Genomic DNA, 24,918 nt, shown 5'->3' on the forward strand with positions numbered 1-24,918 from the left:
TTACAGACAGAATAAAAGCATTCACATCTGATGACCTGTATTTCTTCAGTGAATAGGAGACGATGGCAGAACATAAAATACTTGGAATTCTAAATAAATGTTTATTGAAATGAATTGATTAACAGACTTCAGTCTACAGAAGAGTGGGAAAAACATTTATAATAGAGGCAACTGTAGTTGAAAAGGAATGAAAGAAAAGTCTCACTAAAGGCCAATCTGTGTTTAGAAATCATTTATTTATATAGAAATAAAATACTACTTTATATGATTATTTCTGACTAATCTCAGATGCTTGGATGGAGGATTGAAGAATAATATTACCTTATATTTGCATTGTGTTTCAAATGTACAATTATTTTATTTAATCTTATGGCAATTCTGTAAGTTTCCAGTATGTTGACTTGAAACTCCAGAGATACACAGTTATTATGTGATTTTCTAAGTACTCAAGATTAGTAAGTGCTTGACATGCCAACTGAGCTTACTTGACTCCAAAGTTCTGTGACCTGTGGTCCTCATGTTTGACACTTAATGTTAATATGCTAATCTAAGAAGTGAAGGGATTGATTTTGGTGAGAATGCACTTGAGATATTTGCTCTATCTAGTCTGCACTGACCTATTCACACAATACAAGGCAATCCAGGTGAAGAGTAACTGGAAGATAAGAATCAATCAAGGGCTTATAGGTATGGTAAAGGGAAAGAGCAGGTTTGGTGAAAAGAAAAAGTTATGAGAATCATGAAGATTAAGACATATGCACAAAGTAAATGTTTGTGGATTTTACCCTTTCATTATCTGTATGTCCTTTTCATTTCACAATCTTTGTCCATTAGACAAAAGAGTTGATCATATGCTTTATATTTCAATTGTGATGTTATTTACTTTAGTGAAGGAGAAAGTGCCTCCACACCAATCTAAGTAGAGTAAAACAACAGCCAAAATCCTCAGAGATATTAACATGCATAGGAGTTACAGCTTGCTTTTCATCTCTCTGACTTGAAGGCTTAAACTCTTCAATAGTTTTACTGCCCAGGAGTGATGAGCTCCAGCAGGGTTAGCTTATCACTGCAAGCCACACTTGGTTACCAGACCTAACTCAAAGAAAATGTAAAATGACTTCAGGCCTTTTGATATTTCCATGCAGATTATGTAATATGTATGGAAGAATAGGAAATGCTCAACATCACACTGAATTGTAGGCTTAAGTCCATTACATTTGATAACTCATGAATGACTCTAGTACAATATGAGAATAGAAATAATAAGAAATAACAATTTGGCTTGTGGAATAACAGAACAGGTTTAGACTTCAGAAAAAAATTATTTCTACAAATAATAACATTGTATTACTTTAAATATTATTTCATTTTATTTTTACAAATTTTTTCCATCCTGGTATTGCTGCCTCAATGCCAGGTAAGAGTGCAGGATGAAAGCACACTGAAATCCTCTGTAAAGGTAATGACAAATCAAAGCTCAGTTCAGAGATGTGCTTCTTTGTTTCTACTAGAAAAGTGTTTCAGCCACATAGCTGCTGATCTACAGGTGGTATTACTTTAGGTAGACACAAATCCAAGGAGATTGGTTTTAGAACTTGGAAACACAGAAAAGTCACTATGTGATTCAGTTTGAAGTAACCTCAATTCATCCACTTCCAAGTAAAAAAATTGTACTTTCTTTCTTATACAAGATTATTATAATGGATGTGAAAACATGTAGAAAATATTTAGATGATTTCAAATAAACTCTGCTTATGGCAGAAGATGCAAAGTAAATTTTAATACTGAAAGCAACGCATCGTGGAGAATGGGGTATCTATTCCCTCCATCAGTTATCCTATGAGTTACAAACAACCCAGTTATACACTCTACATTACTTTAAAATGTAAAATTAAGGTATTGACTATAGTCACCCTGTTGTTCTATCAAATAGTAGGTCTTACTCATTCTATTTTTGTGTGTGTTTGCCCATTAACCATCCCTACCTTCATCCAGTCCTCCAGTACCCCCCAGCCTCTGGTAACCATCTTTCTACTCTCTACATCCATACATTCAATTGTTTTGATTCTTAGATCCCGCGAATATGTGAGAGCATGCAATGATTGTCTTTCTGTGCCTGGCTTATTTCACTTAACATAATGATCTCCAGGTCTATTCATGTTGTTGCAAGTGACTGGATCTCATTCTTTTTCTAAAAAAAATTCACATTGCATTCCAGTTCAAAACCTCTCATCTATGCCATAAATAGGTACACTACAAAAATTAACAAAAAAATCCATTGAAAATAACAAATAATAAAAGCAGCATAACACTTGGGATCAATAATTAATTATGAATGACATAATTATGTTGTCTCTAAAATAATTTTATTCATATAATATGTAACAGTGGTCATATTTTAATTTTGGATACAATGTTAAGAAAAAATGACTATCTGTCATTATCTGGTCATGCTTTAGTCCAGTTAAGGGAGCAAAGTGAAATTAAAACATATGTCATCTAGTGGCCAAATAACTTATTGCCATTTAATTATATTTGGACATGGGGAGGGGGCAAATATATGTTTAAAATTCCTCCTTCCTTTTCCAAAGGAGATAAAAGAATACAGGTACTGTCAAAGAAAATTTGTACAAGAAGGGGTTAAATTACAAGGGAGGCGTTATTCAAGACTACACCAAATAGAAGTCAAGACAACTTCAAAAGGAGATTGAGACTGACTGATCTCAACTCTGTTGAAACAAAGTGAAAAAGTTCGTAAGCACTGGTATAAGGGAGTGGAAAAGTACTGGAGGAACTTAGCGGAAGTTTAGTCAATGTGATTACCAAAATTTTTGGCGAATTGGAATGTCTAAAAATTAGGCTACCCTTCCAACCAACTGAGAGGAGCACTACATTCCTTAACCTGGGATGGCTCACAGTCCATGAGAAAGACATCCTTGAATTATAGAAGTGTCAAGAGGCTGGGAGAAGATTTATGTCTCAAACAGAAAGAGGAAGAATTTACAATTGCACATTTTTAAATTTACAAATTTACAATTTGCACATTTTCTAAAGTAAATGTTCTCCTTTCTTTTTTCTTTTTTTCACCCAGGCCGGAGTACAGTGGTGAGATCTCAGCTCACTGCAACCTCTGCCTCCCTGGTTCAAGCGATACTCCTGCCTCAAGCGATTCTCCTGCCTCAGCCTCCTGAGTATTTGGGACTACAGGCACATGCCATCACAGCCACCTTATTTTTGTATTTTTTTGTAGAGACCCGGTTTTGCCATGTTGGCTAGGCTGGTCTCAAACTCCTGACCTCAAGTGATTTCCCCGCCTCAGCCTCCCAAAATGCTGGGATTACAGGAATGAGCCAATGAACCTGGCCTGTTCTTTTCAAAAGAAGAAAGAAACAGAAAGAAAGGAAGGGACAGAGGGAGGGAGGAAAATAAGAGGACTATATTCAGAAAGAAACTGATGTAAAGATTAGTCCAGCTGCTCGTAATCCTAAGGCATTCTTTGTCAACACACGCACTCATGCACGCACTCACATGCACACATAAACATACTATTTTTCCGCCTTCACACTGTTTTATGCGAACATGGTGAATTTGTCCATTCTCACATTGCTACAAGGAAATACCCAAGACTGGGTAATTTATAAAGTAAAGAGGTTTAATTGACTAACAGTTTCACATGGCTGGGGAGGCCTCAGGAAACTTACACTCATGGCAGAAGGGACCACTTCACAGGACAGCAGGAAAGAGATTGCACGCCAGAAAGTGAAATGCCAGATGCTTATAAAACCATCAGATCTTGTGAGAACTCACTCACTAGCACAAGAACAGCATAGGGGAAACCGCTCCCATGATTCATCGCTTCCCTCAGGGTCCTACTCGTGGCATGTAGGGATTATGGGGATTACAATTCAAGATGAGATCTGGGTGAGAAACAGCCAAACCATATTACATAGTGCATAGTAAATAGTTGTAACAATGAAATTAGTTTTAAAAAATGTATTTGCTAAGGCAAATGTCAAATGATGCTTAGTTTTGTTACTATATGATTACTTTCTATTTATTATAATTAATTGATCACCACTCAGGAGAGAAAAGAAATCATAAAATATGTGAATGGAAAAATTTTGGAAAGCCAAGATATGTATTAGAAACCAAACTATGCATTCAGGAATAATTGAAGCACAGTTGAGATTTTCTTTTTCATTGATTCTGTTATCTCAATTTCTACCTACTCATAATTTGTGAGAATCATACTAATATTTTGCCCATAACTTATCTTACTGACTGTCTTGGGGATATCACAAGAGTCAGTGAACCAAATAATGATTTGGAAATTCTGAATCTGAGAATTTAGTTTACTTGTTGGATTGTAACCTTGATTGTTGATTCCAATTTTGTATTTTCGTAGCTTTTTGATGTCATATTGAGATGTTTGATACTGAGAAATAAACTTAACCATAAAACTATAATAAATATGAATAATGAAAATAATTGGAATGGAAATAATTATTTGGTGGCAAATTATTAGTAATTTTTAAACAGTTAAATGACTTAAAAGTGATTAATTTATTTATTAATTTATTTTCTCTGAGCATTATCTTTAGTCTTGGAGGAGATTAATTATATTGATTCCAAATAGTATAAAACCTGTTGGGCCGGGAGCGGTGGCTCAGGCCTGTAATCCCAGCACTTTGGGAGGCCGAGGCGGGTGGATCACGAGGTCAAGAGATCGAGACCATCCTGGTCAACATGCTGAAACCCTGTCTCTACTAAAAAAACAAAAAATTAGCTGGGCATGGTGGCATGTGCCTGTAATCCCAGCTACTCGGGAGGCTGAGGCAGGAGAATTGCCTGAACCCAGGAGGCAGAGGTTGCAGTGAGCCGAGATTGTGCCATTGCACTCCAGCCTGTGTAACAAGAGCGAAACTCCAACTCAAAAAAAAAAAAAACCTGTTATACAGCTGCCTATTCAAGTTGTAGTAAAGTTCTGTCTAATGCCATTGATTTTCAAAGTGTTAGTGTTTTATTGATACTGTTATAAATATAATACTATTCATAGCATGGAGTAGTAAGGATGAAGAATGCACACATTCTCTCATTCTTCTAAGAAGGAAAACATAATTTCTTGGAGTAGAATAAGGGAGAAATCTCTACACATAGGATGCCACTCTTAATTTGATCAATTATCAGAATTCAGCAACATATTTATTTTTGCAGAAATCTTAGTGTAAAATCTGTAAGTTTGAAATAATTTCTTATCTCTTAAAATGATACATTTATAAATGGTTAATCAGTATTCTGCAAATTATTCCAAAAAGAGTACATTAGGATAAGTGGGATTGATACATATTCATTTGACTTTTTCAGTCATTTCCAATATGACTTTTTGGTGCAGTTAGAATTTCTTACATTCTACGCTACTGTCTTTATACTATATTGGGCCCTGGAACAAATATCTTGTCACTGACAGGACTTGGTTGAGTCTAGTGAAATATTGAAATGTATCTGAAATAAAATAAATTTTTTCTCCTTTTTTAAATTCTCTTTATTTAACTATCCTAAGAGTTTTCAATTAGTTAGAATTTTAAAAACATGTTTTACTCTTTTGAGAAAACTGTATTTCCTCACTCATACTGGCATTAAAGAAATAATAAGATTCATTAAATCTATTTTTTATTTTTTGAGATGGAGTCTTGCTCTGTCATCCTGGAGTGCAATGGCGGGATCTCGGCTCACAGCAACCTCTGCCTCCCAGGTTCAAGTGATTCTCCAGCCTCCCAAGTAGCTGGGATTACTGGTGCCCACCATCACACCCAACTAATTTTTGTATTATTAGTAGAGGTGAGGTTTCACCAGGTTGGCCAGGGTGGTCTCCTGAACTCCTGACCTCAGGTGGTCTACCTGCCTCAACCTCCCAAAGTGCTGAGATAATTTTATTTAATGTTTTCTACAACTTCCAGATGACAAAGAAACAAGAACTTTAAACAGAATAGTATTTAATTTTCCTGTATTTTTAATCTAAGAAACACAGAAAATAAATGGAAATGAAAATATTACATGTTAAAAATGATGTAGATAAAACAACTACAACCATATTTCATCGTGGCTTATTATATATTCTTGTCAGGGGTATGTGTACCATACAGCTGACACTTGACCTTCTGTGATGCAAGGAACAGCCACAACATTTTATCCTGTTCAGGAAAGATGACAGGTACTTGCACAAATCTTTTCAGGTGCTCCTGAAATTTCTCTCAATACTCATATAAGTTATTTCATGGCACCTACATGCTGAGACCTTTATCAAACCCCTGATTAAAAGCATTACTTCCTACTCTGTGTCTCCACTATGGTTAAGTATCAGCCCCTACTATACTACCTAAGAATTTATAAATTCTTTTCTCAAATTTATGGAAGTTTCTCGACATGAAAAACTGTTTTGAGTATCTTCTCATTCTCAGATTAAATCAAGGGCACTGATAAAGAGAATTATATTATTATAATGAGCACCATTAAAGCCTTTCTTTCTCTTAATGGATTTAAAAAGCAATTGTAGAAAATACATACAAAATACTTAGCAATGAGAATAATGAATTTTTAATACATGTTATGAAGCATATAACTCTTAAATACATTATGCTCAATGAAAGAAACCAGTCACAAAAGACTACATTAATCAGTCCATTGATATGAAATGTCTAGCATAGATAAGATAATCTATAGACAGAGAATATAGATTTATATTTCCCTAAGACTACGTGGGGAGAAAGACGATACAGATGTGATAGCTAAAAGGAACAGGACAGGGAGACTTTTTGAGGTGAGAGAATGTTCTAAAAGTGACTGTGGTAATGGTTACACATATGTGAGTATACTAAAACGATTTTAATGTATACTTTAAATGAGTGAATTTTATAGTATGCAAATTAAATTTCAATAAAGTTGTTAAAACAATTCATGGATGAATATATTAATTGGCCACCAAAGGATATAGGGCTTGAATTTTTGTTTCATATATTTTAAGAGTCAACAAAAGCATAATTTGTGTGTGTGTGTGTAAACAAGATAATAAATATAGTGGAAAAGTCTTTTTATGTTTTCATTTATTTTATTATATGACAGCTTGATGTGACTGCTAGTTGTAGCATGATTTTTTAAAACTTTTCAGGTTTCCATGATGAAAGAACATGATTGTGCCATTTCCTTTTGGTTTTAATGATCTTACTCATAGAAGCCATTTCACATTTCCACTGATAAAATATTTTAGGGAATAGGTGAGGAAATCTGTAGCTTTATTTGAATTCAATGGAGAAAAAAATTTAAAATTTAAAATTATTTAAAATTAAAATTGAGGGGGAAAATAGGGGAGGGACAGCGGGAGGTGGGGAGTTTAGGAGAGAGAGCATGGGGAGAAATGCCAGATATAGGTGATGGGGAGGAAGGCAGCAAATCACACTGCCACGTGTGTACCTATGCAACAATCTTGCATGTTCTTCACATGTACCCCAAAACCTAAAATGCAATAAAAATATATTAATTTATTCTTAGATTTAAAATTTATAAATTCAATATACAGAAAACTAAGAATTTATTTGATAACTAGTAAACATTAGTAATGTAGAATCATTGAGAAAAATCCCAATTGCACTCGTATTTGTGCAAGATTTCATTTCCATTTACACATTGTAGACTTTATTATGTTTCCTTCTTTACAGAAAGATTCACTGGAAACAATTTCTAAGAAGGTGCTCAGCATACAAGAAGTTTTTTAGGGACTGCTCTCTGGAACAAAAGTCGTTAAAGCATAAGCAAAGCAAGATTGGGTGAAGGAAGAAGTGAAGCTGAAGTCAAGTGGACACAGAGTGTCAGTCCACCCCTTGGGCAGCTCTGTAGCTGACCCTCAAAGCTGCAAAGAGTCTAGAACTTTGACTCCCTCAGCACCCACTCAGTGGATCTGGCTGTCCCAGGGAGTGAAACATTTCCTTGAATGAGGCAGCTCCCTTTTGTCAAGGGAAACCCTGGGAGGGAACTGTGCTGTGTACCCTCGGGGTAGCCCTCCCAGAAATTGAGAAAAACAGGGGCCTGCACCCTCCCAGTGACTGAGAAAGTAGGTGCTTCCACCCTGAGGGGTGCATTGGGGGCTGCATCCACTACAGTTTTCAAAATAAAATGGATAAACTCAGGGAAAATATTTGATACATATATATACTTCATATAAATAATTACATTAAAACATGGTGGAAGAAATATGAAAATATGTAAAGCGTAAAAACAAAGAAAATTAAAAATATAAAATAGCATTAAATATAAAATACATCTTTTCTTTTCATGTATTTTATGTAACTGTTGAAAAATTCATTCATATGCAACATTAGCACACATGTTGTGTTGTTAGGTAATTGCAATAAAATTAAATGCTATCTCTAGAAATAAGCAAGTAGAATGTTTTACTTTCTTCATATTAGATTGTCATAGATTTCTTTTGACTTTTGACCAAAATTTGAAAAACAAATACCTTTTTATGACTTAAAGTGATGAAACTTTCTTTAGTTCTATATATCTTTAATAAATGTATATGGTCTGTATTATTCAACAAAATTTTGTGCTATATTTATTTTCCTGTCACTGTATATTTTGTTATATGTGTCTCCTCAACTCTGCTTTAAGACTCTTGAGGGTAAGATCATATCTTCTCTCTTTATAACTCAGAATAACAAGAATGGCACTATGATTCTAGATGCTAAATACATGCTGCTTGCTCAATTATCCCAACACATTTTTGAAACCAGAGATGTTCTCTTATACCCATCGCAGGGCTTGTGACAGGGGTGTGGCTTGATTCAGTGCCCTGCTGCTCAAACCCCTTCCGGGAGCTTGCAGACCAGCAGGTCATGGGGAGTACTTTTTGGGCTCTGACCCCATGGCCTTAGGGTTGAGTGTTTACAGCTCCTGAAGCCCCAGTGGGCATGTGTTACATACAGTGCGCTCTTTGGGCTTTGCCTTCTGAAGGCAGCAGGCAGCAGGCAGCTTGTGTTAAGCAGGTTGATTAGACCCTCTGCCTTATACACAAGACAGGGGGCTTTCTATATTCCAGGTTCTTGCCCTAGTTTACCAGAAAAATCTTGTCACATGTGGGCTTGGAGAATGAGTGCAAAGTTGTATCGAGTGGTGGAAGTAGCTCCCAGTGACATGGATGGGGAGCCAGATGGGGATGGAATGGGATGGTGGTCCTCCCCTGGAGTTGGACTGCCCAGCAGCTGCACTCTCCTCCAACTGACCCTGTTTAATTCCACATCCTTCTGCTGTGGATGGTCTGCTGGTGTCTGCTGGTGTCTGTCAATGTGTTCTTCTGCTCCTCTCAATGTTCACCTGTTTGCTTCTGTGCCCATTAGGGTCTTGGGTTTTTAGGGGCACAGAATGGGGGTGTGTGGCATGCCAAAAAACAACTTTTGGGGCATTAAAACAGAAATGCCTCTCCTCATTTAGGTTTGTGAGCACAGGATGGAAGGTGGACTTGGCCTTTCTCTATCCAGCACTTCCCTTCACCCCTCCCTCATCATTTTTAGGAACTTGTTTTTGAGAAATTTAAAAAATACAGAAGAGCAAGAGAGTATAAAAATAATAAAATAAATCACTTGTATCCTAATACCAGAATTGATAACTGTTACTATTTTATAACTTAAGAAAAGTATGACTTCATTTTTTCATTAAATAGCCTATACCTACCTCAAGCATCCACTCAAAATCTTTCAGTAAAATAATTTAAGTACATTTTATAAGTTATTATTAATTTGTCTTCCTTATTATTACATTTCTTTGTAGATTTGGAAATTTGGGTTTGCCCACACATTTTGATTAAGTAAGGCATTCATATTTATTTATATTTTTCTCATCTCCACTTTCCTTTGTGCATCTCCTTAAATTTATGATGTAACAATTACCTTCACTAAATCTTGTGTAGCCTGCATCTAGAAACAGGTCTAGGCATATCAGCATGGTGATGATGAGAAAAATAAATAAAAGAAAGTTCTGTCCTGAAAGCTGACATCTTGTATCTATTCTAGTTCCCATTAGTGAGGCTGTCAGGTTGTCTTGCTGAAATTAAAAATGTTCACAGAATACCAACATTGGCCATGGTCTATCTGTGATTATGATGGAACAAGACAATAACAAGAATATTCTGTAATCAAGAACCATGAAAACAAATATGCAATGCAACCAGGTAAGTGATCAAGCATCCCTCTCTCCCAGCTACCTGGAGTGATTACTGCATCTTCACCTGTTTGCTGACAGCATTGACTCCAAAACAGTCTCCCATTTCTGTGCCCTCTCCTCCAATCTTAATGTTCCTCTAATCTTCTAACAAGTGCTTCCTGACATCTCCTTCTGAGACACACCATGGTTCCAATGGCTTGCAATTCCTGATATCACATCAAGTACTCAGCATAGCTTTCTTTGAATTTAAGTGCATCCCAAGTAATCTGACTTTTTTTTTTTTTTTTTTTTTTTTGCATTAACGGTATTAAGGAATATCTTTCCTCTATTCTTGGTCTTAAGGTTCTGTCTGTTTTTCTTCTCTAGGCCCAAGAGGAATTTAGCTCCAGTATTTTTTTTTCATCTTCTTTTTGTAAATTGAAGATCATATTCCTGGTCTCTGGCTTCCCACAATAAATTTGGATCCCATCTTAAGAGAAATATTTTAAACACATTTATTATACTACTTTGGATCAAAAGCCTAGCAAGTCTACCTCCTTAGTCTGCTCACCATTCTGGTTTATATTTTTATGGCCTGCAGATATGTCTTGTCTGCAACCCTCATTTAAAACCTTTTGGTTTCCTCTTTATCTGTTAGTGCTTTGTGTTTTGGGTAGAGAAACATTTAAACATAAGCACACTGAGCCATCCCAACCAGTGAAATTCCATATACCTACATATTTTTGAGACAGAGTCTTGCTCTGTGGCCCAGGATAGAGTGCAGTGGCAAGATCTCAGTTCATGCCATCTCTGCCTCCTGGGTTCAAGTGATTCTCATGCCTCAGCCTCCTAAGTAGCTGAGACTACAGGTGCCTACCACCATGTCTGACTAATTTTGTATTTTTAGTAGATACTGGGTTTCACCATGTTGGCAAGGCTGGTCTCAAACTCCTGACCTCATGTGAATCACCCACCTAAGCCTCCCAAAGTGATGGAATTACAGGTATGAGCCACTGTGCCTGGCGCCCTCAATGTTTCTAAACAAAATAAATATAACATTATTCATAAAATCAGCATCTCTTTCGACAAGTAGATATCTATGCCTTTATTCTATCCCAAAAGCAATTTCCTCATGAGTATATTGTTCTTGTTTATATTTTTCTTTTCCACACTACATGTGCAATTATGTGCAATATATTTTTATGTTTTAAAAATTACATAAATGGCTTCATTGTCTTTGTATCATTCTGCAATATTAGTTTTTCACTTGACGTGATTTCTAATCTGTCTATGCATCCAGTTTCAAGTGTTTTCTTTTAACTGCTGCATGGTATCCTTTTTCTTTAAGGACATCATCACTAGAGAAAATAAACATAGTATTATCATTCATATCTATCTATCTATCTATCTATGCAGTAAAACCGCTTGAACCAGGGAGGCAGAGGTTGCAGTGAGCTGAGATCACGCCACTGCACACCAGCTTGAGTGGCAGAGTGAAACTCCATTTCAAAGAATAATAATAAAATAAAACAAAAATGGCACAAATTTATAATTTATCTACGGAGTAAAGTAATTCCAAAAGGAAACCACAGATTTGACATAGACATCTCCCAACAAAAAGAGAGGCCATCATAGTGAACAGTCATTTGTAGTGTCTTGGTTTCTTCTACCAGAAGCTAGAAAGTAGCCATATAAACAACAACCTAACAATCACTGACTTCAAAGTAAAATAGAAACTAGGCCCAAGAAAGTTTTCTAGGAGACCCAAGGCAAAGTTTGACAATTCCTGTCTTCTCATACAGCTCACTAGTCCAACAGTATTCCAACAGCTAGGTTTCAGTGCCAACTTTCACTTTTAACCAGGTTAATATATTGACTAACTCAGTAATTAATTATAAGGAACATCTACCTGAATTTAAAAATAAACTCAACCTGAGAACCCTCTGATGTGAAATTGCAGTATATAGTAGTTTATTTCTATTAATTTGATATCTGATGAATGTAGATTTCTTATCTTTTTCATTCTATGTTTAATTTTGTTCTTATTTTCAGATTTTGAAGATTTATCTGGTGTTTTTTTCTATTCTTTCACAACCTATTGAAAAGGTATGTATTCTAATTTTTCTTTTTTAATGATTGTCATTTTGTTATTGACATATGTATTAACTTTAGATTTCCTAACAATTTTAACTTCCTGCCAAAGTATAATTCCTCAACTTCTATTTTAAGCGTATTTTACTTACATAATATTTTTAAATAACATTTTATTATAATCTTAAAATTATTACCTAGATTTATATAGCTGTTGGAATAATTTCTATGCTTATTCTTGATTTTTTCACCGTTCTTTCTTTCCCAATCTTAGTCCATCTATTGTTTTTATTGGTTTATGTACTTTAATAATATTGGGTCTATGAGCAGTAAAAGTTTTTAGCAATTTAAAACTAAAATTTCTTTTTTCAGTCTCATTAAGAAAAATATAGATTATCATGAAATTCTTGGTTTGACTTTTTTGGCTTAGTATATTAAAGACATTACTTCTGTGTATTTTGCTCACATAAGAAAACTAAGTTGATCTCATTGCCATTCTCTTGTGGCTGCTCTCACTCTTCACTCTAATGTCTTCCCTCTTTGCCCTCTCTGTTTCCTGGACTCAGTGTGTCCAAGTTTAAAAATGCATCTTTCTCAGTATACATCCAGTTTTCAGATATGGGGATTTATGTACTTCTTTAAATCCAAATAATTTTCTGTCACTTAACCTGTTCAGTGATTCACTGTTCACTGTTTTGCGATCTCCCATGCTGCTGCTTTGCTTTGTAAGCTCCTGATCGCTTACATTTTGCAACTGGTTTATTCTTTCGATCTCTTTACCTCACCTGATGCATTTTGAAACATTTCTTCAATTGTATTGTCTACTTTGCTAATTCTGACTTCAACTGTGTGCAGTTTTAAGAGTTCCTATAATTTTTTCCAATGACTATGGTTTTATTTTAATAAACTGTGTGCAGTTTTAAGAGTTCCTATAATTTTTTCCAATGACTATGGTTTTATTTTAATAAACGGCCAAGTTTTCTTTATGTCTATACTCATTTCATCTATATTATCTTTCTGCCCTACTTAAACTATGGATATTTAAAAAATGCTTTTACATTTTTTTTTCAGGATGCACTACTAATCTAATTTAATCAAGCATAAATTTGTCCATTTGTTGAACCTGTTGCTAATCATATCAGCCTTGACTCAAGCATGGCACTGGGCTTCTTCTTGCCTCTTATTTTCTGAACTCATTTTGATTTTTTTTTCCCAAACAGACCAGCTTTATGGGTTGTATAAGTTCTTCATTTCATATCTGTGACTTCACTGTGTTGGGTCTCTCCAACTGCACAGATATGTAATACTGCTTATAAGGTGAAAATGCAGTTTCTTGTCAGGCAGACGTCCTGTGTCTACCCCCAATCCTACTTCTTTCACTAAGGAACAAAATATAAAATCTTTCCAGATGTAAGCTTGGAACAGGAAAAGTGGGAGTAGCTACTTGGTACTAATCCACAGTTTCAGAAACCAACACCCACCCAGCTTAATGTACAGATCCTGGTTTTATTTACAGGATATGTTGAGCTCTCAATCTAAAGCAGGCATTAAAGCATTGGTTCTTACTTTCCACAGGTTCTTACTTTCTATTCAGCCCTCACCTTAAGGTTAGACCCTCAACTTAAGGTTATAGATTTCCTCTTTATGAAAGTCCATGGTGATTGCTTTTGCTTACTATTATCATTATTAATGTATCTAAATTCCTAACACCTACCCTTTATGTTTATCTATGTTTGGATCTGAGACAGGATGTTCTCATTGCAGCAAATATCATAGTGGCAATTTTTCATTTACCTGTTAGTGTTTCTTTGTCTGTAAAACTCAATTCTTATATAAAGGATCAAGTTACTATCCTACAATTCTTATTATCTCTGAATTTAGAACAGGATTCAAAATAGTAGGAGAGTATGGCAGATGAACAACTAGGTATATTTCATGTAAACTGTGGTACTAAAGGAGATTCTGATGAATTTGTGAATAAGGAAGAACAGAGAGATGAGGATTAGTAAGAAGAACAGAAGAAAAAAAGAGGAGAAAATAATTTGCAAAAGGAGATCCTGTTTCTCCTCTAACACAAACCTAGATATTTTCCTTTAAGGTGAAATGTTGTCACTTTTTTCCATACGTCACTAGTACCAAGAGCCTGACACATCAAAACCTGTGTATTTCATGGCTTTGGTTATCATTCAACTGCTGGAGAAATTTGTGCACTGTAGCTAAGTCTTCAAAAACTTCAGTGTTCTTGTCAATAAATAAATAAATAAAACATCAGAGTCTCTTATCTATATTTCTTCAAATTATATATGGCTAGAAAACATGAGAAAATCTGGTGTTCTTTCTTCTAGAGATGATTAAAAATATTTGTTTCCACATTAATACCTGTCAACTGGTGTAGCTGTCTATACTGTTATTTACAAAGATTTGTACCTTGCTTTTAGGCTAAGTGAAGAAAATCACTTATTGAGGAGCACACAGTTAATACCTCAGTTATAGGATACCAGTAAAAATACGTGTGCACCTATCCCTCCTTATGTTCCTAATGACACAGTTTAAGGTTACAATAATAAACTCTGATTGTAAAGAGCTCTTTGAATTAGCTATCAGAGACTATTCATCTTTCTATTCCCCCTAGTGTTAAGCACAATGCCTTTCCCATTGTAAACATTGTAAATATTTGATATGCATCTTTCTCATAGCATTTATTCTCAATTCATCTCTCTCTTCAACCCAATATTAATGAATAGCAATTTGGAATTGCAATACACACAAAATAATCAGATCTAGTTGTCATCATCATGCCCATGGCAAAATGCTCTCTACTTTGTCAGTTTAAATTGGTTCCTTTATCTCAAATCCCAATAGTACTACCTTTAAGCTCTTTTCATCCTCCATTTTTATCATTATCCAGTTCTGAGTAAACTTCATGAAATCTACTGGGACAACATTTGAGAAGCTATTGTTCCGAAAAGTAGGTCAGTGCTCTTTTGTCTACAAGATTTTCTTATCTTTTTAATACAGAGAGTTTAGTTAATGTAATCAAATTATAAGTACACATAAAAATCTGTGTTGGTCATAAAAATAATAGTAAAGATTGCTTATGGCATTTTTTCTACAGAAAATTATTCTGTTTAAGATAATTCTTGCTTGTTCTGTCTTAAAAGTTTAGTTACTGACAAAGCAAAATGAGCCTAATTATAAAATTATCTCACAGTTCCTTGTTCCTTACGCCATGATTAGAGTAAAACTTGAGCTTAATGTGATTCCAAAAGTATCAGATGGCCTAAATATTATTCATTAACTTATTTGTTTTGTAAATTTACTGTGTACACAAGAAAGAAGATGAAAAAGTTCAGGTTACTGTACTCTGTTCTGTAAATAATTTTTTGTCAAAATACAGATTATCAGCAAATGCAAATTGGAAGATATGCAAAAACTAATACATGATTATTAATCAATTAATGAATAATAAATGCAATGTATATTGACTATATAGTGCTATGACGTAAATGTCTGTACTCCACAAATTCATATGTTAAAATTCTGACTCCACAGGTGATGGTACTAGGGGATGGAGCCTTTGGCAGATGATTGGTTAATAAAAGCAGAATCCTCACAAAGCGATTAGTGCCTTTACAAAAGAAAGCAAGTTAGTCCCTTTCACTATATAAGGACACAGCTAGAAGGTACCACTTATAAATCAGAGAGTAGGCTCTCACCAGACTCTGAACTTGATAGTACCTTGATCTTAGACTTTCCAACCTCCTAACTGTGAGAAATAAATCTCAGTGTTTATAAGCCACCCAGTGCACAGTATTTTGATATAGCAGCACAAAAAGACCAAGACACACACTTCTAATGTTCAGTATTTTTCAGTGGTAAGTCTCACTCCATTATGTGAAAGTACAAAATAATTTAGAAATTTCCTAGTGCTACCAAACTGTGTTGTTGTTTTTCAGTTTAATCTGCATGGGTTAATTTTTCCATTCAGTGTAGGAACTTATTGACTCAGCCAAGAATCTAAAAATCGTGTTTGTTAGCCAAAAAAAAAAGAAAGCAATTGGCAGACATACATAATCCAGTTATTGTTTGACTTAAACACTTTAGCTGCCAACTACAAGAGAAAGTGGAAAAAAAGGAACAGGAATGGCTTAAAATTTATTTGTTGATTTGGTAGAAAAATACAAAATAGTCTCACTACATTAATTACTTTTCATGTTTTCTTGCATTATATATATTTTTAGTCTTGAGGATTTTGAAATGATGGCTTGGTACAAAGTTACAATTTAAATCATGTAGTCATTTGTTGTTTTCATTTAAGAGAAACAAATTCCCTATGGATATAGAAGGGAAACAGAAGTTCTTGCAGCATCTCATTTATTTACCAGTGAAAGGAAGCAACTGGTTGACTCTACCAGAGAATCCGGAGATACTTCCCAGCCAGGAAGGACAATCAAAGAATCTGAGAGTTAAAACATCTTCTAATAAGCATTCTTTTGCTAGAAAACCCTGTAACAGAAGCAACAGGCATGCATTCCGAGAAATCTATAAGTTATGACTATGCTTTTGGAATTGTACACAGAACACAGTCCAACCATCTCATCCTGTCAATGCTATTTCTTCCTATTCTTGAAGTGTAGTGACTGGACTTCCCACTGATCCTATGTGGTAACTGTAAGCAAGGTCCTTAAAAAGTGCTTTTTTTGGTAATTTGTATGAGGGAGAAAACAATAGGACACACTCATCCAGTGTGAGTAAAACTAACCTTTCTTTTGCAAAAGATCCAAAAAATCCCAGTGGAAAAAAAAAAGAAGAAAGAGAGAGAAAAACAACTTAAAACCTGTCTTAATGTCTCATTCTAATGTGGCCTCATTATATAAAATGTGTTCCAAGAGCCAGTTTTTTTATGGTTTGTTAGATCTTTAATGTGGCCCCAGTATCAGGGTCTGAAAAGATCTTTGATTTTATTATAAACACATTTCCTAAAGTGTTTTGTGTACCACTAGATTAAGAACCAAAGTGCTTGTAAAAATTTGAATATCATTTCATACCAGTTGAATTGGAGCTGTTAAGTGTAAAATTTTGTTTTAAAATAAAAGGGGCTGGGCCCAGTGGCTCACACCTGTAATCTTCAGGCTTTGAGAGTTTGAGGTGGGAGAATTGCTTGAGGTCAGGAGCTCCACATCAGGCTGGGCAGTATAGTGAGACCCCATCTCTACCAAAAAAATAAAACTAGCCGGGAGCGGTGGTGTGCACTTGTAGTCCTAGCTGCTCAGTAAGCTGACACAGAAAGATCTCTTGAGCATGGGAATTCGAGGCTACAGTGAGGTATGATTACACTCTATTCTACAACAACAGAACATGACACTGTACCTAAAATAAATAAATAAAATCAAAGGAACTAAAAATTTAATTTTTTGAAAGTCCCCCCAAGTAAATTTTATGCATACTAAAGTTCAAACACTAATTTTTGTAAACTTAACAAGATAGGTACTTTCATTACCTGTCTCAGCATCAGATATATATAATCAGCCAGACACATTATCAAACTCAGAGATAAAATTTCAAATAACACTAAAACTGGGTAAGAATTTGTACTCACTCTGAAGTCACATGGGCTCATCTCTCATTTTCAAATCCTCTGTGCAACTTCAGGCAAGTTATTTTACCTTTTTAAGTATCAGTCTATCGTGGTTGTAAAAATTTCATAGAGAACCTGTAAAGAGCACTTGGCACTAGTCAAAATCAAGTCAAACAATAAAAAGACTAATAACGTTTATTGAGTACTTAATATATGCCAAGTTCTCTCCTAAGTGTTTTACACATCTTAACTTATTTAAACCTCACAGCAAAATGGTAATATGGATGAATTTGTACCTACATTTTACAGATGAGAAAACCAGGGAAACGTGAGCTAATTTCTTTACCCAAAATTACAGTTTGTAAGTGGAAGGACCTAAAACTAAAGTGTCAGTGCAAGCAATTTACTTAAGAAATGCAGGTAATCTTAGTAGTAGAGTAAGAAAGTGACAGAGAAAAGCAAATTTGGTTAGTAGAGTCTTCACCATAAGATAACTAATGTTGTGGGCTACTAAAGTTTAATATCATGGGGAAAATCTGAGAATTGTGAATGCCACACCTAGGAATTACCACAGCTGGGGGAAAAGGATGTTGAATTAATTTTAGAGTAATGACCAAGTCAATAGTTGAGGCAATCTTTTGTGAATTTTAATTCCTGGGCCAATCACATGTGGGTAGTATTACTTTCCATATATGAAGAAGAGCGGCAAAAACAGCCATCAGATATACACATGCAGACCTTGATGGTTAGATGCAAACAGAAGCAGACAGCAAGTTCCCAGGGATGTGAGTTGGACATAAAGTGCCTCTGCTGCAGAGCCCCAGCTGGAATTGTCTTTAACTCCAAAGCATAAACTCATATCTATTATGGTTGATTGCTTTTGTAGATTTATCCCTGCACAAACATGGCTCTAACAGTTTCAAGATATTTCTTAAGTGTTTTGCTATTGCCAGCCATTTATTTTTTAGCTAAGAGGGCAAAGTTGTTTATTAACTTATTTATTTCTAGGTGCTAAATGAATCAAAATGCCTAATCTTTCAAGGAGAGGATAATCTCTCTTCTCAAGGAGATCTTTTTATAAGAAATATAAGACACATTTTCAGATTCCCAAGAAGACATAATTGAGCTGTTAGAGAATTTCATATGGAGTTAGAAAACTTCGCATTCTTTCTATCCTTTCATGCTCTTTAGTCACAGTTTTAAATCAGAATTTAATGCAGTCAATCTACACTTAATTATTGAATGCCTTCTATGCCATAATCTGTTATAGGCACTAGGTTTAAATGCAAAGCTATATGTTAAGACTCATATTGCATAGTGAGAAATAGAAATAAGAATACGCAAGATAATTTCATAGAAGGTTAAATATGACAAATATAAGTAAATAAGAATAAACAAGATAATTCATAGAAGGTTAAGTGATATGACAAATATAAATAAAGACTAAGTAAAAGGAGAATCATTGTATACAAATGGCTACTTTTGCTTTGCTGATTAAGAAAAGCCTCCAGAGTAATTAACTGAAGAGAAGAATGATGATAAGTAAGGCCTGTAAAATTCAAGGGAAATTTGGAGCTCATGAGAATAATCAAGATAGAAATATAGAGCAATAGAAACTTAAATTTAAGTCAGGAAAGAAAGGAGTTTTTTAAAAAGCTTCAATTTATTGAGAAACTATTATGTGTCTGAAAACTGACATTTTATTTGTTAATTTCTTAGCAATTTTGCAAATTATATGTGCTTTCCAAATTGGAAAAATGAGTGATAAATTAAAATTGGATTAAGATCACACACAAACACTGGTGGTAAAATCCAAGCCCGGATCTAACTTGAATTTCCTTTACTTTTTCAGTGGTCTTTAACAATGAATGAGCAGAGGATTCATCTGAGGATACACTAGCTTCACACTGGAAGATTCAGAATTAATTGCTGTGGGTCTGTTTTAGGCATTTAGAATTACTGCAGGAAGCATTATCTCCCAGTAATTCTAACTTGCAGCCAGGCAGTGGCCCATTGTCCTGCATCTTATTTTGAACAAAATAAAAGAGAATAGAGTTTGGCATTCTGGTAGGCATGTTGTGTATGTCATCTCATTTAATTCTCAAGTTAATTCTGCAAAGTATTATCAAACTCACTTTAAAAAGAACAAACAAAGTCAGGCTTAGAAAATTTAAGCATAATGCTAGAAAGTGGCAGAGCCTGGTTACTGCTAACATATTTAATAAAAGTCATACTTACAAAACTATTGATATTAATCAAATATAGTGAATACATGAAAATTCTAAAATTCATATAAACAGACACATAGAAAGGACTCCATGGACTTCACAAAGTCCATGGCCTAAGTCCAGATACGGACTTATTTGGCCAAATCAGTAGGATCACCACATTTTACTTACTCTAAGAAGATTAAAGAATAAATAATACATTATTATTTCATAACTTACAAAAAGATGTCATCAAGAGAAGGAGTTTATTTTCTTTATATTACCCAACAGATGTTTAGTATCATGCTTTACACATCAATGTGAATAAAATGACATGAAATGCCTACCTACTAAATCTACTCCACTGTTTCTCCTCTTAGAGTCTAAAACACAGATTTCCATTTGGAGTGGCATTTGGACTGTGTTTTGGGTGGTTCTCTCATTGAGAAGGACGGGATAAATAATGTGTAGGGGAAGACTAGAGCTCTACTTTAAAATTATGGTGTGCTACTAAGGCAGTGCAGAATATGTGGGGCAAGATTTCCAAGATAAAGGAAACCAAGAGAAACTACAAAGCACGTACATTATCTGCTTTTTCCTTTGGGTCAACTCTCAATTCTAGGGTCAGTAAACTTTTTCTGTAAAAGGTTAAATAGTAAATATTTCAGGCATTGTGACCCACAAGGTCTACTTTTCAACTCAGCTGCTGTTGTAGCAATGCACCAGTAATGTACAATATTTAAATAAATGGTCGTGCCTGTGTGCTAATAGGACTTTATTTATAGAAACAGAAGAATGCCAGATTTGCCTTTTGCTCTAGGTAGAAAGAAATGTGGTTTGCCAATTTCCAATCTAGATGAATGAAGTGGATTTAGTGGATTTCATGACCCACTAAAAGTTTGGAGGGGAGATTAACTCATCAATACCTTGAATTTAGGTTGAAACATTTAAAAAGAGAAAAGAATAATTTAGTGTGACTCTCACAGGATCTGAAAACCAGCTTTAAATAATTTCAGTTCTGAATAATCTTGCTAAATTGTCAGTGATGTTGCTACAGTCCAAAACCCCAGCCTTCTAGATGACATAACTATAAATATTCTTGGTAGGAAGGTTTAAATATCCAAAGTTTTAATTATATGTATCATGTATACATATGTCTGTGATGTTTGACAAGAAATGAAAAATAACCAGGTACATTGAAGACAAATTTTCATAATCAAAAACAGGATAGTGAATCTATACAATAGAGTTGCTGGAAGCAGACCATTAATTACATTTAATATATTCAAGAAAGAAATGTCAGATTTGATCATTTTAGGAGATAGCCAGAAAATTTAAAGACAAAAAGAAAATTTCATAATTGAAAACTAGTAAAATTCAATGGCAGTGTTTAACAGCAGATTAGATCTAGCTGTATAAAGAAAAAATGAAATGGAGTATAGCTCAGGAGAAAATATTGCCCAAAGATCAAAAGGATCAAGAAGGTTAGAAACATAGAGACTAATGTGAGAAAATGTAATTACAGTCCTAAAAGAGGAACACAGAGAGAATGGAGTACAATATATTAAGATATATTTGAAAAATAAGGGTTAAGAATTTAACAAAATTGAAAAAATACACAAAGTAAAATTGAGAAAAATACCAAAGAATTTCAGAATCTTGGCCAACTTTCAGCAAAACTACAAAGTAAAAGCACACTTAGACACATTGTAGGCAAAATGCCAAACCAAATGCAAAATGACATCTTAAAAGTAGTCAAAGATGGGATGGGAATGGCATATTACTTTCAAAAGGTGACATATGAGACAGGGAGCTGATATGTCAAAACAAACACTGAATGCCAGAAGACAAATGAATAGTATTCTCAAAGGGCTGAAATTAAAAAACTGCCAGCTTTAAAGCCTATATACCAGAAAATAACCTTCAAAAAAGTGATGTAAAGTTATTTTTAAGAAAACAAAAATTACTGAGAATTAATTATCCCAGACCTACACCTAACTGTCCCACCAAATATAAAATAAATTTCTGAATGATGTTTTTCAGGATAAAGGCAAAGAATCTTATGAAAATTCACAAATGCATAAATAATATAAATAACATTTACCCAAAACATTAGAATACACTTTTCCTTCCAAATAGTCATGAAACATTTATAGCAATTGACCAGATGTTGAACTTTAAAATACGTCTCACCAAATTTCCAAAAAGTAAAATGGTACATTATTTTCTTTTATGTGAAATTTAATTTGAGTTAAAGAAATTATTCAAATGTTTGGAAATTAAGAAATGTACATCTAATTGAAATAATAATGAAAATACTGAATATTTAAATTGGCAATATGCAGCTAAACTGTGCTTAGAAGGAAAGCATAATGTTCCCTTCTTTTAGCTTTTAAGTTCAGGGGTACATGTGCAGGTTTATTATATAGGCAAACTCATGTCACAGAGGTTTGTTGTACATATTATTTTGTCATCCAGTTCTTAAGGCTAGTACTTATTAGTTATTTTTCCTGATCCTCTCCCTCCTTCTACCCTCCACCTTCAGGTAGGTTCCAGTGTCTGTTGTTCCCCTCTATGTGACTATGTGGTTCTCATAATTTAGCTCCCACTTGTAAGTGAGAACATGCAATATTTGGTTTCCTGTTCCTGTGTTAGTTTGCTAAGGATAATGGCTTCTGGCTTCATTCATATTCCTGCAAAGGACGTGATCTTATTATCTTTTATGGCTGCATAGTATTCCATGGTGTATATGTGACACATTTTCTTTACTCAATCCGTCATTGATGGGCATTTGGGTTGATTCCATGTCTTTACTATTGTGAATAGTGCTGCAGCAAACATACACATCCATGTGTCTTTTTGATAGGATGATTTATATTATTTTGGGTATATACCCAGAAATGGGACTGCTGAGTTGAATGATAGATCTGTAAAGCTCGTTGAAGAATCACCACACTGCTTTCTACAATGGTTGAACTAATTTACACTCCTACCAACAGTGCATAAATGTACCTTTTCTCCACAATCTCACCAGCATCTGTTATTTTTTTCGCTTTTTTCATAATAGCCATTCTGACTTGTGTGAGATGATATCTCACTGTTGTTTTGATTGAAAGCATAACTTCCAAATCAAATTCAGAAAGTAAAAAAGGCATTTAATCATGTACGCATTCATTATAGAAATTTAGAATTTAGAAAAAAAGAATATTGGACAAAATAGAGGATATTTTTTCAAAAGTAGAAAAAAATGTGAAATAGAAAACAACAAAAATTAGAAAACCAACAGTTGATTTATGAAGAAATTAACACAGTATATGAACCTTGGACAAGATTAAGCACATAAGGAAGAGAGAAGGCACTAAAATGTAGTATCAATGCAAAAAGAGCATCCTTGTACCACTCACAGACAAAAATGTGGCATCAGTAAAATGATGTTGAGGGTAAAATCATCCTAGTAAATTAGAAAGTCTACATGTTTTATGCAGATAGTTGCCAAACATGAATTAAGAAGAAACAGAATTGAAAAGTTTTATGACCATTAGATAAATAACTCATATTTAAAATTTCCAACAAAGAAAACTTCAGGCTCATATCCAAACTCACTGACAAATTCTACTAAATATTAAAGGAAGAAATTGGATCTATCTTAGCAAAAATCTTTTAAATGATAGGAAAATGGAAACATTTCACAACATAGTTTGCAAGGCCAGGATACCACTTTACTACCCACTTTGAAAAAGAAGAAATGAAAGAAATATGGGGTCTTTGAACCCTATCAGCGGAAGTCCAACTTTGGTGAATGTACTAATGCAAAAACAGAAAGAACAGACATCAGATCTGTAAGAAGAGAAATATGAGGAGCTGATAAAGACATCATCTGTCACTGTGCCTTTGGAGGTTATAAAGGAAATCAAGAGACTCCAGACAGAAAAGAAACCCAAAGTTTTCAAGGCAGATTTTGACAACAAACAGTAAATGGCCCCAACTCAGAATCCATGGACTACAGTAGATGGGGAAGAAGAAGGATTGGAATTGAATCCACATGCCTTGAAAATGTAACTAAATTTGAACAAAGTATGACAGGCATTGAGGTGGAGAAGATGTGAAACAAGAAATTACATTTAAGTGATTGTGTCAGAGAGTGTTTCAGTGCTCATGTTCCAGAAGCTGAAAAATCAAAAAAATCTGAAGTTGACAAGAGACAAACTAAACCTCCAAAATTGCTTGTACAAACTGTAAGAAATGGCACTAAACATGTACACTATTTATCAACTGAAATAAATGTGTCATTTTAAAAATTTAATATTGAAGAATTTTGTAAGACATTTGAAAACAATCTTATAAAGTCCTAAAAGACACTGCAAACCATAATAATTTCATGAGCTCCATTGCTACTAATGCAAGTTGTTATCATCTCAAAGGGTGAAGTAATGTTTTAGTTTTCCAGCAGCCAGACTTTAAAACTGCAATTTCCACATTCTTCACACTCCAACATAAATTGTCATGGTAGTATACACAATAAAGATGATAAACCACAAACTCCTGAGATTATACCAAGCAAAGAACCAAAAGATGGATCTCAACCAAGTTTCCTACCCTTAAAGAAAGATAAGAGATTAACCATATGGTGGCCATAAAGGTCCTGACTCAGCTCTCAGAAGCCCCGTCAGATAATTCTTCCCCATCAAAGTCAGAGAATGATGAAGAATCAGAGTAGAGAATAGCCAGTTATCTCTTTTCATGCCAGAATTAAATTCATCCAAGAGTGATACCAATAAAATTATTGCTCAAGGTATGATTACTCTTGATAATTGTTGCAAGAATTTGCATCAGTTGCCACCAAAAAAAAAA

At 34.5% G+C, this 24,918-nt stretch overlaps 1 pseudogene; it reads left to right on the forward strand.

The window, feature by feature from the left end:
- Positions 1 to 3,705: 3,705 nt before the first annotated feature.
- Positions 3,706 to 24,784, forward strand: LOC135268113 (methylcytosine dioxygenase TET1-like; annotated as a pseudogene).
- The last annotated feature ends 134 nt before the right edge of the window (positions 24,785 to 24,918 follow it).

Source organism: Aotus nancymaae, unplaced genomic scaffold (assembly GCF_030222135.1).
Source record: "Aotus nancymaae isolate 86718 unplaced genomic scaffold, 86718_ANA_hifiasm-v0.15.2.pri h1tg000048l, whole genome shotgun sequence".
Classification (NCBI taxonomy): domain Eukaryota; kingdom Metazoa; phylum Chordata; class Mammalia; order Primates; family Aotidae; genus Aotus; species Aotus nancymaae.